The following is a 16,514-nucleotide window of genomic DNA, read 5'->3' as shown; positions in this document are numbered from 1 at the left end:
TAAAGAAATCATCAATATCTTTCAGGGCACGACGATTTTCATTCTATTTGGGGGGGGGGGGGGAGGGGGTATTTAAGAGGGGGACGCTGACAGATTTTGGAAATAAAGAACCTGTTCTTGAAAATACATGTATAAAAAGATCTCTCCTCCAGTGACCGAAATCAGTGGTATTAAGCTGATATCCGTACCAGTAGGTACGCATACATATATCCTCAAATGTCGAAAAGCTGCACAGCTTCGAGAGTTTACATCTATAGATATACTTATATATCCCTTCAATCTGTTGATGAATATACTATATAGACTACATATAGTCTTTAAACATAGCTTTATGCAGATTATTCCTGAAAAGCAGAATAGATATTAAACGCGTAAATGGAAACCCTGATGAAAAAAAAAGATATATATGTACCATGTCATTTTGTGATCGAGTTACTGGATATGCGTTACATGAAATATAATCTCTCTCTCTCTCTCTCTTTCTCCAGAAAATAGAAATAATTGTTATCCGATTTGATGAGGAAACATTTTTTTCTATAAAGCAGAGAGAAATTTGCAACATATACCTTTATACGATACATTAAATCAAAGGAAATGATTATAGCGCTCAAAATCTAAATAATCAACAAAGAAAACCCAAAATTTCAAGAAAAAGAATATGGGTTACAATGTAATTAAATATTGGGACTTTATCAAAGATTTAAGCATACACTTCGATATTGTGGTGGGCGAAATAATGTACGGTCGAATCTCCAAATATGTTATGGCTCCTCGAATATATCTGTTTTTGCATCTCTTCGTAGCATACAAAATTGTATATAATTATTATTTTTGCCTCATTTCTAAACTGTTTTTACAATGTATGGATTTTTTCCGCACTGTATAAGGTGGAGACCGGTCCTTAGGATAAGACCGTATAAACCGAAGTCCCTTGTCGCAGTAGATACTGGCACGAAAAAGATCTCTCTCTGCTCAAAAGCCGCAAGTGTCGAGTACAGGTCTAAATTTGCAGCCCCCCACCAGCAGTATGATTGAAACATTCTCGAAGGGACGTTAAACAACTAAGCAAACAAACAAACATTTTTATACATTGTATTTACCGGTACATGTAAAAGCATATGTATTCTTTCTCTACATAAGATTTGGATTTGGATTCATCGGTCTTTTGCAGATACACCTGTATGCATGGTATTATTTAAACTGAGAACCCCCCCCCCCCCCCACAAACACACACTTTCCACACTTTTCTGTGGTAGCGTTGAACCGCTTGCACCGTATTGTACAGAATATATTTCTTGCAAAAAAGAAACTGAGAGTATTACACCACCCCCCTCCTTTCTCAGTTTTAAGAATTTAAGTTTTGTAAAATAGTCAACAGCCTATTTCCCTTTATTGCTTGTAAACGTTTTGCTTTTTTAACATTTAAAAAAAATCCTGAATGTTTTCCTGTGGCTCAACCCCTCTCCACCTTAAAACACATTGTTACAGACTTGAAACTACAAACTTTACTTTTCACGAATGAAAAGGTTCATTGTCGACGGATTTTTCCGTATTTCACGATCATGACAAGGAGCACACGGCGGGTATGCTCGCTCCTCCATGGCATCTGATCCCACCTCTGACATTTTAGAGGTCCGTGTTTGCTCTGCTCCCGATTTGTATTGTTTAATGGACATTTGAGCTTGAATACCGTTCGTTATCTACATATATTTCATTCATTGAAAGGGAAGCTCCCCCTTTTTTGTTGCAGTATAGTCAATTCAGGGTAATGTATTAGTAAAATTTGGTACTGAAAGATGGAACACCTACCCCCCCCCCTTACACCTCCCACGAAATAGGATTTTCGAGTATGTTGAATTTTTTTCTCTCTTGCTGCCCCCCCCCCTTTTTTTCAAAAGCGATGCTACGTTCCTGTGAAATATTTGACAGATACATTTATGCGCAAATTGTTAAAATGCAAAGAATTAGAAAAAATAAAACTAGCAGGTACCGATATCATTTACACATGGTTTTTATGCATGTCCAAAACATCAAGGTACGCTTATCACCTTCATACGAGATATATAATTTATTTGTAGGTTTTATTCAACTCTGCTTGTCGCTAGCTAATTGTTAAGACTCAATATATCTACAATTCACTTTGATTCATTTAATGAAATATGATAAAAATAACAAAATCAAGCGGGGTAAACTCATGAAGCTGTCAAGCTCGACGTCATCTTGGGATATGCGTACCTACTGGTACAGATATCGGCTTAATACCAGTGAATATTAAAAAAAAAATAATCCGACAATGACTGGTGCGCCTCTCGCATGAAATGCATCTTTGCTGACCAAAAGCTTTTACACATGTAGTTGTTGGAAAGCTTTTTTTTTTTTTTTTTTTACAAATATTTTTGATATAAACAACAAATTTAAGCATTTGCTGTTAATGAATATATAAAATGAATGTGTAATAAAATATCTAAAAAAAACCTGGATAGACATTTAAATTTTTTAAGTAAAAAATTTATTTATGAAAATAAAACACATTATTTGTGAATATTTTTTAAGCCTATGGATAAAATCTTCATAAAACTAGTCAGAACTATGGAGAACATGTTAGTCAAACATATTTTAAAAAGAAATTGAAATGAAACTGCAAAATTTTAGGGAAACTATTTTTTTCAATATTTAGACCAATCCCGATCAAAATTAACACAAAATAAATAAGATGAATTGTTGCCTTCTTTAAGTATTTACCACTAAGAAATTTATTTATTTATCAAGTTCAATTACTTTTTAACGCGTATTACACCTAAACAAACTTGTATTCCTTGTGAAAATATTATCTATTATCAATTATTATAAAATTCTGGTTGGGATCAGTTTAATTTCGATCGGGATCGGCTAAAATTTGTAAAAAATAATTTCTCTAAAATTTCGCAATTTCGTTTCAATTTCTTTTTCAAATATGATTGTCTAACATATCCTTTGTAGCTGTGACTTGTTTTTTGAATATATTATCCATATGTTTTGAAAATATTCACAAATAATGTATACTTTTTCGAAAAAAAAATTTTAGTAAAAAAGTTAAAATGTCTATCTGGCTTTTCTTAACATATTTTATGAGATATTTATATTATGCATTCATTAACATCAAATTTTTAACTATAAAGCATCTTATTTGCAAATAAAACTTTTTTTTTTCATTTTCTATGAAAAATTTGAGAAAATTCTTATAAAATAATTAAGAGCTAGGCCTTTCAATGCTGAAACCATGACTTAAGGAAGCTCTAAACACTGCACACTAAAGAGTTCTATTTCATAGAGTATTTTTATTGAGTGATTTGCCCTTAGAAGAAAAATAGTATAAATGGGAATCTACAGTTAATGACACAGTTTCTTATGAATTAAAGTATTCTTAATGTTATGTTAGACCAAGATTAAGTAATTGAATACATTATTTCTATTAATTTTCCTGATGCAAGTAAAAACAGTGATTTCTGTTCACAAATAGTTCATTGTCTTTGAACATTTTTTCTGCAGAAATAAGGCAGGTACCCTGTGTTGAAAATGAACTTGATACACTGAATATGATATATTTTTCTCAAAGCCCAAAAAGCATTTTTCATTAGTGTTTAGAGCTTCCTTAACATGGATGTATTAAGACCAATGGAATAAACTTTTGGTGTGGCATTCCTCCTTAAGGAAGTAATTATGGGTCCAGTTCCTAATGAATAACAAGAAGTCTGTGAGCCAATGCTCACTAATAATACCCCCCCCCTCTGATGTGAATACACAAGTTCGGTTATGGACAAACACAGTGATAATCAGGAAATTGAGAACGGATTTGTAAAAAATGAATCCCAACATATGGCATGCCTAAACAAAGAATGTACTAAAATTTCAAGCATCTGCGATGAGTAGTTGCTGAGAAAACTACGACCAAAATTTGTTATGTGTGGTACGGACAGACGCACGGATAAACAGGAAGTTGACATCGGATTTGTTCCAAAAATGAATCCCATTATATGGCATGCCTAAACAAAGATTGTGCTAAAATTTCAAGCATCTGCAATGAGTAGTTGCTGAAAAAACTGCAACCAAAATTTGTTACGGACAGACAGACAGACAGACACACACACAAGGGTAAAACAGTATACCCCCTTCTCCTTCGGAGCGGGGGTATAAAAAGGCTCATTTGCGGTTTGTATAAACAAGAGCATAAATTATGGATATAAAATTTTATTCAGAAGATAAATCCCAAATAAATACCTCACCTTTAATATCATCAATGTTCATTTTTGCATACTTAAACATACATCAATAAAAAGAATTGTTATTACTTTAAAAATATTTAACTATATAAATCAATACTAAAAAAGTCTAACATTTCCAATGTTTTACTGAGCGTTCATAAAAAAAAAATGATGTTTGACTGCAGAGTGAGATATTTGACATTGGACCGCTAATGTCACAATGTTGGCAGGATCAGCTAAATCTTATTTTCATCTGTTGATGAGCGACAGTAACAGAATTGATCAAGTTTAACGCAGTGCAGGTAAAGGAAATTAACATCATAGAAGCCAGCACTAGTACAGTCATAACTGAGGTAATGTGTTGTAGGCCTCTCAGAGCAAATAGAGAACAAGTATCAGCTGTCAACATGCAGTAGACCTGAAACAAAGTGAGAAAAATTATCACATCACTTATTTCAGCTAAAGGTGCTGTGAGCGATCTCACAAAATAATAAGGTTATAACCCTGCTGCAATTCTTTTATTTAGAATGTGTAAATGTGACCTTGAACTTACCAAAATGACTTTGGTTAAAAAATGACAGATCTTTGGACATGAGTAATCTAAGAGTGAAATATGGGCATCCAATTTTTCTCCATTAATACAAAATAATAGACTTACATTTTTTTCTGCCAGAGACCTTGAACTTGTCACAATGACCCTCAGGTCAAAAAAAAAAAATTTGTAAATTTGTAAAAAATTAAAGCTCAGTAACAAAGCTATTGACTGGACAAGAATGTTATCTCTTATCTGCCAGTGGCCTTGAACTTGCCAGAATGACCTTGGTCAAAGTCAAGACAAACTTACAGGTCATAAACAATCTTTGTAGCAAGTAAGAGCTTCCAATGATTCTTCATTACAAAGTTACAGCCTACACAAGTGTTTTATACCTTTTTAAGCCAGTGACCTTGAACTTGCCAGAATTGCCATGGGCCAAGGTAATGACACACTCTCAGGTCTTCAATAATCTTTGTACCAAGAATGAGCCTCAATGATTCTCCATTGCAAACTGATATCCTGGATAAGAAGTTTATATCTTTTCTGTCAGTGACCTTGAATTTTGACAGACTGTTTGATGGGATCCTGCCAATCAAGTTGGGTTCATCAGGACATTTGAGCAATATAAGCCTTAAAGATTCAACACACTTTCATGAAATAATTATCGTCAATATTATTAAATTAGTTTAAAACTATACTAAACATAACTATTTACATCATATTGAAACACTGTACTGAACAAAAGTAGTTTTGACCTCGACTTGTTAATAACAGCTGTGGCTAAAAATAGTGATTCGGTCATGTGGGGATTTTTTCTTTACACAGCAATGACTGTTTACAATCTAACATATAAGAAAGGATAAAATAGGCTAAGATCCCTTTTTGGCCCCTGGTTTGGGGTATCTTTTAGAATGTTGCAACAGTTTTTCAGTTAAAAACCTGATGTCACCCCTGCCATAAATTGAGTATTGTTTCTAAGTTATGGGATACACAGAGGCCACAGGAAGGTCAGGAAATATGTCAGTTTCCAAATTTTCTTATTTTATGCAAATTTTCATTGGTTTTACAGCACATTTTGGTTCAGAAAACATAGAGCACAAGCTTGCCTATCTACCAAATTTATATATTTCATACACTAGTATCAGATGCATCTTATGTATAAAAATCTCGGATAGGCAGCCTTGTGCTCTATATTTCCCATAGTGAAAAGTATCTCAAATTTGACGAAATGCAACCAGAATTGAGGAAATTCTGGAAAATAACCTACTTCTACACCCTCTTGTGGCCTCCGTGTAAGCTTTGAATCAAAATTAGTGCTGGTTTTAAAACAAGCATTGTTTTTAATTCTTACCTACAAACTATCACAATTTTGACCGTGTTCTGATTTTTACAATAAATAAGGGGCCAGATTCGGCCGTTACCATACCTTGTCCTTTCTTTAAAATTTTTAAGATTATTTATTTGAAGGCTGAAATGGGGGTTCAACAGTTATTTTATCAATATGACCAATTGGTCTTTTACACGACTAGACCACTCGTTTACTAGACTGGGTCAAACATGCCTTAGTGTCAAACCCTGTTGAACTAGCCGGAATGATCTTGGGTCAAGATCTTGACACACCAACCGGTCATAAACATTCTCTGTACCAATTAAGTTTGAGCTTCCAAAGACCAACAAGTTGGCACCGATAGACTGACAAGGTGATTCTTATATATTCCCTCAACCTTTATTGTGGGGGTAGAAGACCAGCATGATGAATATGAGACAGAACATTCAGGATCTAATTGAAAAATGGGGACTCCTGATACAAGTATCAGAGTGGAAGGAGATGCTCAATACAAAAATGCTACCTTCAGTGCCATTGGGAAAACCCAATTCTAAGCTGCTACCCAAGTGACATATACTGTGTTCTTAGAGGAAGAATATTGTAGCAGTGTTCTATGGAAATAAATTTTGTAAGAAAGGTGAAAGCTGAGAAATAAAGGAAAGGAAGTTACCTGCCCAGCCATGAGGACTGCACTGTCACCATTCCTCCAAAGACAATGATTGTGGATGAGAAGAGATGGGCTGCAGAAAGTGAAAGTGAGCTGCAAAGTGATGACCATCCACTAGTCATCTTCTATTTCACCAGTGGTGGTTAAGGTGCCACTCTATACGGATTATCTGAAAAACAAGGAAATTTCATTGAAAACCTAAAAGACTTGCTGCAATTCTTTGATTCTCAAAGAAAACAGACAGCTATGGCTCAATTAGCAGCCACACATTTCTGAGAAGAATAAAAGAATCCACACAAAGAAAATTTGCCTTTGACCTAAAGCTTCAATGCAAAACAGAGTAAAAAAAAATATCAGTACTATTAGCACTATTCCATGAGATTTACCTTTGATTAAGTGGGCCATGTCTTCTACCATCAATTCAATCATAAGCTGCTACCAGAAACAGTGTGGAAAGTCCTGTCAACTTACCGGTAATTCCTTTTCCTGTCAATGACTGAAAAGCAATGAGTGGAAATTTCAGTGTTGCCTAGTGACTATGAATTAAACATGACAGAAGAAAATATTTGTTAGAAGATTATTAACTTGACTTTTAAATCCAAATAATCTTGCTAGCTAAAATTAAAAGAGTGTTCCAAGGAACACATGTGTCGCCTGATGAACAGCATCATTATTTAAGATTAAAAGAAAATCTAAGGGTGGTCAAATATTATTTGATACAAGCATTATGAGGGCTGTTAAGAGATTATTAGTACATAGTGTTTATTTTTCTTTCCAAGTAATGCCTTTTGGTGAAAAATGGCATATATGTTTGACAAACACTAAGAATTAATAAAAGCAACAAATATTTTACAAATATTTTATTTCTTCTTTTCAATGGTATATTAATGGGTAAATAGAAGGGGTACCCGGTGCCGTCACAAAATCATATATTGAAATATGTTATACCTATGTTCAAACTCACAGTGGACCCATATACAGCAAGAGCGAAAATAAATCAAATTTTATATCAGTATTTATTTTTTCAATTTCATTTCAATTCATTTTGTGCAAGCTTCTTAGAATTTCAATCAGAAATACGGAGATCATAAAAAAATCTAAGCTTGGTATAGATATCTGATTACATCAATAAAATAGATTTTGACGTCAACGCGACACAGCAAGCATACCTAGAATCTTACATAGCTCTGTGGAGAACTCTTTTCCAGACTAAAAGATCTTCTAAAACAATAACAACTAGTGCTAACTGTAACGGGAACTGTTTCAGATGTTCCCCAAACACTTCCCCATTCTCTTATGGGCCCCATTCATTACAGGATTCATTTCATTATGCAATTCTTTTGTTTAATAAATCTATACTTTATTTTCAGTAGTATTTATTCGAAAAACAACACTGGTATAGTTCTTCGAGTATTAGCCAATTGTATTTCAGGGCATGCTAGGCCTGAGTATCGCAAACTACCTAACGATATGATACATCTCATGATACGGTCATGTGATATACAACATGTACCATAATACAGCTGTCACCAATTGAATTAAGCTTTATCTTAACATATAATTCTTTGCTAACTCCACAGTTATAGAAAATATACAAAGAATATCTTGATAACCCTCATCAAAGTTAATAAAAGGTGGATTTATAGTCTTGATATTGTATTTTTTCTTTGCTACCTTTTTTCAGCCATTTTAAAACATTAAAACTTGTTAGGTTGAATGTAGAAGTTACAAACAAAACAATGAAAATTATCTTCTACTGTATCACAATACATACATGGCAATACGCGTATCGTCAGCCCTTGCGATCAATACGATCGATGTATTGCTGTATCGTTACACCTCTAGCGCATGCACATGCCCATATTTTCTAAATATTTCATATTCCTTCCTCGTGAAGAGACTCTCAATAAATAGCTATGTAAGAAATCTAAAGATTTTCATTGAAAACTATGAAAGATACAGCCATATAAGTATTAGCAAATCAGAATCCACGTTCTTGCATTCAATTTTCATAGTAGCACAATGTAGGAACCCATTACACCTATCTATATTCTAAATTCCATCCAGTTTTGTTAATAACTAAGAAAGTTACTACTGTTACAGCCATTTTAAGTTTAAGCCACTCAAATTGCAGCACACTTGCATGAGCGTGTTTTCACAATATATATTATATCAAAATGTAGAGCCTTGTTGTGTATGACTATGTTTTAAATTTCAAAGCATTTCATCAAAAAAAACACAAAGGTTATTGAGATTTTTTATGTCAGTCAACAGAGCAAAGCACACATGCATGCACATGCTTTCTTGCTAATTCAACCACCTCTTCTTGTCTTCACCACTAATATAAGTCTATACAATGAAGTTCAAAGCATATCATTAAAAAACAGGAAGGTTAATGGTGTTTCAATTGCTTCAGTCATTTCACTCCTTGCACGCGCACGCATGTGCATGCAAGTGTGGGGAAAATGACCTTCCTTCTGCACATCTACACAACATGCCTGTTAACCCTAAAGAGGTTTCATCTCAATCAGTTGAGTAGTTTCTGTGATGACAGAGAAAGAAGCATTAAAGCTTCCAGACTGTCTCAACATGGTAAAGATCTATGGCTGGCATGAGATGAAAATGAAGAAGCAATGCTGCTTTAGGTCAATAGACATATGCAAGTTTATAATTCCAATGGGACATGTCTAATTATCCTACCAATTAGAAATTTTGCATAGCTGTTTTATTTGTTCTTGTTAAAATGTAGACAAATTTTCATGAATTTATGTCTTTCTTTTATGGAGTAAAAGTAAATGTCTCATTAATTTCAAAATAGCCCTAATATAGTAAAGAAAAAAAATTCACAAATAGTAAGACCAATGCAGAATAGCATTTATCATATAAAATCTGACAATAGATATATGATTCCCCACCCTTCAAAGCTAAAGTGAATTATAAAATTGAAATTAACAAGAAGTCCGAGATATCTGAGGATTCGAGATATCGAGGGTAAAATATTTAAAGAATAAGTGGTTGGGACAGCAAATCACTTTGACATATCCATGGTATTCGAGATATCAGTGTTCCAGATAATGAAGTTCAACTGTATCTACATTTTTTATGTACTTCATAGCACACAGATATAATGAAATTCGGTTAATTTGAAATAAATCTCAAGGTCCCTTAAATTTCAGTGTAAACGAGTTTGACTGTATATGGTATTTTACAAAAGCCAAAGTGCAAAGCAATGCAAGTGCAAAGTATCAAATCCATTCCTCTTACAGTTCTCAGGATCTAGGGTATGACAGACAGACAGACACCAAGTAAAGTAATCTCTCTCTAAGTGTTGCTTTTACCAAAATTTTTTTTCGTAATTTTGTTTTCTTACCTCTCTGAAGAGCATGACAAAGGTTACATAGGTGATAGGTAGAAATACATGCATGGGATGTATTGGTGTAATCTTTTTAGTGAGCAGATTGCATCATGCATTGTTTATCTGCTGTTGCTGATCTTTAACAAGGGAGACTTCTCCTGAAATAAGAAAAAATCAAAAGTGAAATTACCTGTTACTCTTAAAGGGACATAGACACAGATTCGACATTTTGAAACATTTTCTCAAATTGTCTGTATTATATCATGACATATATGTGGCTATAGCATTTCACATGGAAATATAATAAAAAACTTATAATAAAAAAATTATTTTATCTGTAAATTATTGAAACTATGAATTTTGGGATGCATTTGATTGACACATCCTTGCAATTAAATTGATCAATTAATATGACCCTCACTAGATAAAAGATGAAGAAAAAATGAATGATGCTTGGACAAAAATTTGAGATCAGAAATAAAATATATTCCTTATGCAGCTTTTAATAGAGAAAATTGATATTATTGATAGGTAAGATACCTTCAATCATGTGGATTTCACATGCTGATAAACAGTTTACACACCATCCAGGAAGTTGCATCATGAACACCTAAAAAAAGAGTATTCCTTAAATTCATTGATTGCCCACAAGTATAATATTCCTAATATTTGAGTCAAAAATAAATACTGTAGGCCTAAAATGACAAACTGAAAAAGAAAACCTGAAAAGAAATTGTCTCTTTCTACAAAGAACAACAACTGACTAAGTTCATTTTGATTTGCTATTCCTGGCTCTAAGCTAAGCAAGGGTCTACTGGAAAGAAAGGGTAAACTATTCATATGGTAAAAAATTAACAAATCAAACTTTGTAAATAAATACCCAAGCATTTGGTTTTGTCTTTGATTTCGACAAAATGTTATTGATCTCCAAAAATTTTTGTTTATGTGTGCTGAGCCACAGTAAAATTTAAATGTTGTAGAACTGTATATCCATATCTAGATTCAGTAAGAAATTTCTAGTCATTTGACAAGTTAATTTCACAGTTTCACCAAAGTTTGATTAACAATGTTATGGTTAATAAAATATTATCCAATTTAAGCTTATAATTATATTATTAAAGTGCAATTTGTCAAAGTAAAAAATGCCTGTAAAAAGAACAAGTGGCCATGGGCAACAATGCTCACCCGAGTCACTATGGCCTTGCTGTTCTACTTTTTTTTTTTACTACACATGATGATGTATATTTATTAGGGATGTCAATTTTGTCAATAATTCATATTCGAATATTCAATGAAAGTATTCGAATATATTCGAATATTTGATAAAATATAAATAAAATCTGGTTTATTTTAAATATGCATCATCCTACTCTCATGAAAGGTTTAGAGTAGGTATACTTATATTGGAATTAAAAGTGTATGAAGACTTTTGTAGGTGTACGATAAGGAATTCCATCTGATATTTGTGAATGTTTGAAATAAATAATTGATTTAAATGTAGAGAAGTATTAATTTAACAAATGATACATGTGTATTTATAGTAGCTCCAACTGGGGAACCAATCGTCTTACCAAAGGCAAGATAGTCGTATACTGTTCAGATTTCAATACGTGTAATTAATTACAATTATCAGCCTAATAAGAGATATGATTATAATCTTTGTTACATTGTTTTTAAAATATAAACAAATATTTCCATAGACAATTTTCCTAGGTAATTAACTAGTTTCCCCGATAATGAATATAAAATTCAGGATATGTACAACCCGAGATAATCAAGTAATTTACATATTTATTCTGAAATTGAGCCCTTTACAATATTAATTACAGACTAATTCTATCGGACATTCATTCAATGATCAATTAAATTTTGATAAGTATACTCTTCACGTCTTTTAAACATTCTAAGAAGGTTTTCATTTTGTTGTCCTGGATTCTAGATCCGATCATATTTATTTAATAAAAACTAGGAAAGTACGTTTAGTATTATACATAAAGCATTACTGAATAATTCTTAAACACCTTTCTCAAAACAAAACTAGAGGTACTGTGAGCACTGAGCTCACTAAATGATACCCCCCGCCTCCCATATGATTATAATGGCAAAGTCCATGTTTTGCCCTGAGAGACCCAGAATAAGTGTCAGATCAAAAAGTAAAATAGGAGGTGCACAATGGCACTATGTAAAAAAGATTCTGTGAAAGTCTCATTAAATTTCATTCAGTGGTATAAGAGGAGTTGCGGATAAGAGATAGGTACTTCAAAGCGTAACAGACGGACGGACACCCCGATCAATATATACCCTCCCACTTTTCAAGCGGGGGGTATAATAATTTAGTAGATACGTAAGATAAGAAAGTAGTGAAAGAAATCAGGCGATCGAAATTGATCGCTAGTAAATTAAACAGGGATAATTCCAGCACTGTTCTAATCAAAATTTATTAATCACAGTACTTCTTTTTATGAAATCTGAAAAAACACCGAATATTCGAATCTTAAATTCATATTTGAATATCAACTCATCAAATGAATATTCGTTGACATCCCTAATATTTATTCATATGTAAAAATTTGATTGTCCATTGTGGCCCCACCCTATCCTGGGGGGTCATGATTTAAACAAACCTGAATGTACACTAAGTAATGAAGCTTTCAGAGAAATTTTCATTTTCTGGCCCACAGTAATGAAGCTTTCACAGAAATTTCATTTTCTGGTTCACTGATTCTTGAGAAGAAATTTTTTAAAGATGCCATTAAATTTACAATTCTTAATTATTTCCCCTTGAAAGAGGGTGTAGCCCTTCATATGAACAAACTTGAATTTCCTTTACCTAAGGATGCTCTGTGGCAAGTTTGGTTTAAATTGGCAAAGTGGTTCTGGAGAAAAACTTAAGATAAAAATGTGAAAAGTTTATGTCCAACAACAACATTGACAGACAACAGACAAATTTTGATCAAAAAACCTCTCTTAAGCCTTTGGCTCAGGTGTGATAAAATAAAAGATGGAGAAATAAAATTTATTGTTAATGACAGTTTTACTTATGTATTTTAAAACTCTTTATTAAATACCATGGATATGTCTAAGTGCTCAAGTTCAGTGAGTTTATGAACTTTACCCTCTATTCTTGAAACCTCAATTATCTGTTTCTCAAAGGGTTTTTTCTTTTTCAGTCCCATCTATTGCCATAATAGGCTTATCTCCAGGGGGTCCTCATGACTAAGCAATTACATAAGCAACAATATTTTTGAATATATATATATCAAAAAAAAAATAAATCTGAATAATTAAATGACAAGATATGCATTCAACATTGGGTGACACAATTGGGGAAAATATTCTGGCATGTTACCCTCGAAGTAAGTGATTGTGAAATTTACTTGTCTGAACATAACTTTTACTTGTATGAAAATATTTCATAAAAGACCTATTTAACAATTTGAAAAAATATTGTACATTAAAATAGTCTATAATACATTCATTGAGTCTGTTTTTGAGATTTTGAGTGGACACATCTATTGCAAATTACTAAACTGTATCATCCTATCCTAAAGTAGATGTAAATCATGTTATATAATTACATGTATGAAAGAAAAATAGTAACAACAAGAAATAGCTTACTATATGACTTCAAATTTTTCTTTGCCTTCTTTTGCTTATCCTTTGTAGCCTAAATTGTCTTTTGCTAAAGCTCTCCTGCCAGATAATAAAACCCATATTTCCTTCAGTAAATGTACACGTTTCAAAGTTACTGTAGTTCTAAGTAGTCAACTTCCTGGTACTTTAAATATTAAAATTAAAATTGTTACAAACACTTGAAAAACATCAGATATTTCAGACAAGTTTCATAGTAACATTGTTCCTGATCAAGTTTGACAACCAGGGCCATCATTATTACGAGAAGGATCAACATTTAACTATTTACAAACCGCATGCATGGCATGTTTTCATTTTGAACCTCCGATAAAAAGTTGACAACAAATTTTAATTCTTTAAGTTTTCATGCTCAGCTATAAAAAAATTCTTCCTAGAAAAATATCCCTTGTCAAATCGGACAAGTGGTCAGCAATTATCACTTGTTCATGAAAAATTTTACTGGTACATGTACTGGACAAGTGGATGAGCGTACAATGTCGAGCCCTGGAACTATGCCCCATTTTTTGTTTACATTTGCTTAGCAACCAACAGCATTAAATCTCGAACCCGAGCTATTATAATATGTAGCATAAAAGCACACGAGGATGATCAAGAGGGTGTTACAACTGTTTCTGTTTTGTTGTATTTGTTTCTGGCATTTGTTATTAACTGTTTCTGATGTGATGTGAATTCTTCATGGTATATATAGTGAAACTATATTTGTGATAAAAACATGATAAAAAAATTATTTAAAAATGTATTTCAAAAATGTAAATGATACTAGTAGTATAAAAACTCATTTTTAAGCATTTCAGAGTAGATTATAAACATCGAACCTAATGGGTCCTAGAAAAAAACTTTGTGATATCCTACAATTCAAGATACTGAAGTTAAAATATGTACTTGTAGCATAGCATAAATTTTCCATCTTTAACACTCAGTTATACCTCGATAAATATTGCTAATGAGAGGAGGAGCACAAATTAATATTTCTATCTTCAAGATAACACAAATCTAAATAAGTCAGTTAATTTTATAGCTAATTTAGCCTTCATTAAGTTCAACAAATTTCTTTAAATCTGTTCAGAATCAGACAAGTAAAAAATATTCATGCATTCGGACACAGGGTTTAACATTTATAAGGCATGTCTGATCGACACTGACTAGTAAAAGTTTGGTCCTGTCTAAAAATTGAGTGTACATCTGACATGTAAATATAACAAGTGTGCAGCATGTGTGTTTTATTCATCTGCTCTCATGTACACACAGGGTTTGAAATACCCCAAACTGTAGGGGTCTACAAATACAGTCATGACTTTAATGATTTTGGATTAAAATCAAAAACAAGTAATTGTAATTGGAAGTATTCTATCAATACTAATATGTCAAGTTTCATCTACCAATATAATGCTACAACATTGACGAGAAAAAAAACATGCGTTTTCTACATGGGCATTTCTTCAATCAATTTGTTTATGTACCAGTATAAATTTATAAGAATCTTCTTGGGTTTTAATGTGATGGAGGAGGGTGCCTTTAGTCACCAGGATGTTGTAACGCAGTCTTAAAACTCTTCAATAGCTTTGGGGCATGAACTACTTTTAAATTAGTTAAATAATCTAACTGCATCTCCAGACGAGCCCTCACCACACCTCTCTTAAACCGGGTCTGAAGCACATCATTATTTTAATAATTAGAAAATTCTATCTACAACTACTTCCTCTTCCAGATGACTCCAGTCTATTGCAGTGCAAACAAAAAAATGAGTTTTAATATTATTTGGTTTTGGTGTTTGGTATCTCCACTGCTTTACCGTTGTTACAAGGATTACAGCAAGTTAAACTATGAATTAAATCGTTTATTTTATACATACATATGTACCATGCATGTTCATGTCTTGTTGGTTGTCAAATGTGTGGATATGTCATGCGAGGAACAGACGTAACTGCATGCGCAAGGTAAAATACCATGAGTCGTGAAGCACGGGTCTGTGACATTCGGAATACAGATGTATTTCTGCTGTTTGAGTAACCATACACCACTTTGTGTGCAGTTAGGCATGGATAAGTATGATTACTTCACATTGTGCTGAATAATTACCAATCAATTATCAAGTTTACCTGAACTGATCTTCTTTGTTAATCCATTCAAGAAGTAACTGTTTGGTCACAAATTAACTGAGCGTTGTATATAACCCTAAAACTTTTATAACTTTGAGTGCAATTGCGCAGAGAAAGACACATTTTCAAGAGAAATTTTTTCATGAACATGATGAATTGTTTTCAGATGAGCTAAAAGTTGAAAATTATCACTGCACGAAAGTGCGATTTTCTGCACATCTTGAGAAAAAAACCTAATTAAAGAAATAAGTTTGATTTAGTAGTTAAATAAAGCTACTTCAGGTAGGTAAATAAAGCTATGTAGGTAATTCAAGCTACGTAGCTAAAACTAGTGATTGTGCCAGCTAAATGACTGTTTATCAGTGTATCGTCCAAGTGTAGAATTGTAGAAACTTTGAATTTGATAGATTTGAACTTAGGCGACTAACCGTATGTTTCTTACACATTCTTCTAATACTTCCACAACAAAACACTCGCCGCAACCGTTCTTATTAGTCATCCTAGGCTTCCTCAGTCCTCGGTCGGAGCCTGTACTGCCATTTTGGTTGGCTAAATAACCCGACCCACTATTGTTTCGTAAATTGCCAACCCGTTTTTTTTTGTTTTTTTTAAACAGAACATTTAATTCTAATAAAT

General features: G+C 32.9%; 1 long non-coding RNA gene across 2 annotated transcripts; it reads right to left on the bottom strand.

Moving 5' to 3' along the window:
- Window positions 1-4,604: 4,604 nt before the first annotated feature.
- On the bottom strand, window positions 4,605-16,378 carry LOC133180483 (uncharacterized). Of its 2 annotated transcripts, none has more exons than XR_009720334.1 (6): window positions 16,307-16,378; window positions 10,666-10,735; window positions 10,141-10,283; window positions 7,157-7,266; window positions 6,774-6,939; window positions 4,605-4,659 (listed from the first exon to the last, which is right to left on the bottom strand). It is a non-coding gene; the product is annotated as an uncharacterized LOC133180483 (long non-coding RNA). The 2 variants fall into 2 exon arrangements; XR_009720335.1 differs by lacking the exon at window positions 16,307-16,378 and adding an exon at window positions 15,879-15,948.
- Window positions 16,379-16,514: the final 136 nt, after the last annotated feature.

The sequence above is a fragment of the Saccostrea echinata genome, unplaced genomic scaffold, assembly GCF_033153115.1.
Source record: "Saccostrea echinata isolate AGI-Se365-2 ecotype Australia unplaced genomic scaffold, CSIRO_AGI_Sech_v1 ptg000006l, whole genome shotgun sequence".
NCBI lineage: Eukaryota > Metazoa > Mollusca > Bivalvia > Ostreida > Ostreidae > Saccostrea > Saccostrea echinata.
This window is presented reverse-complemented; position numbering and strand designations above follow the sequence as displayed.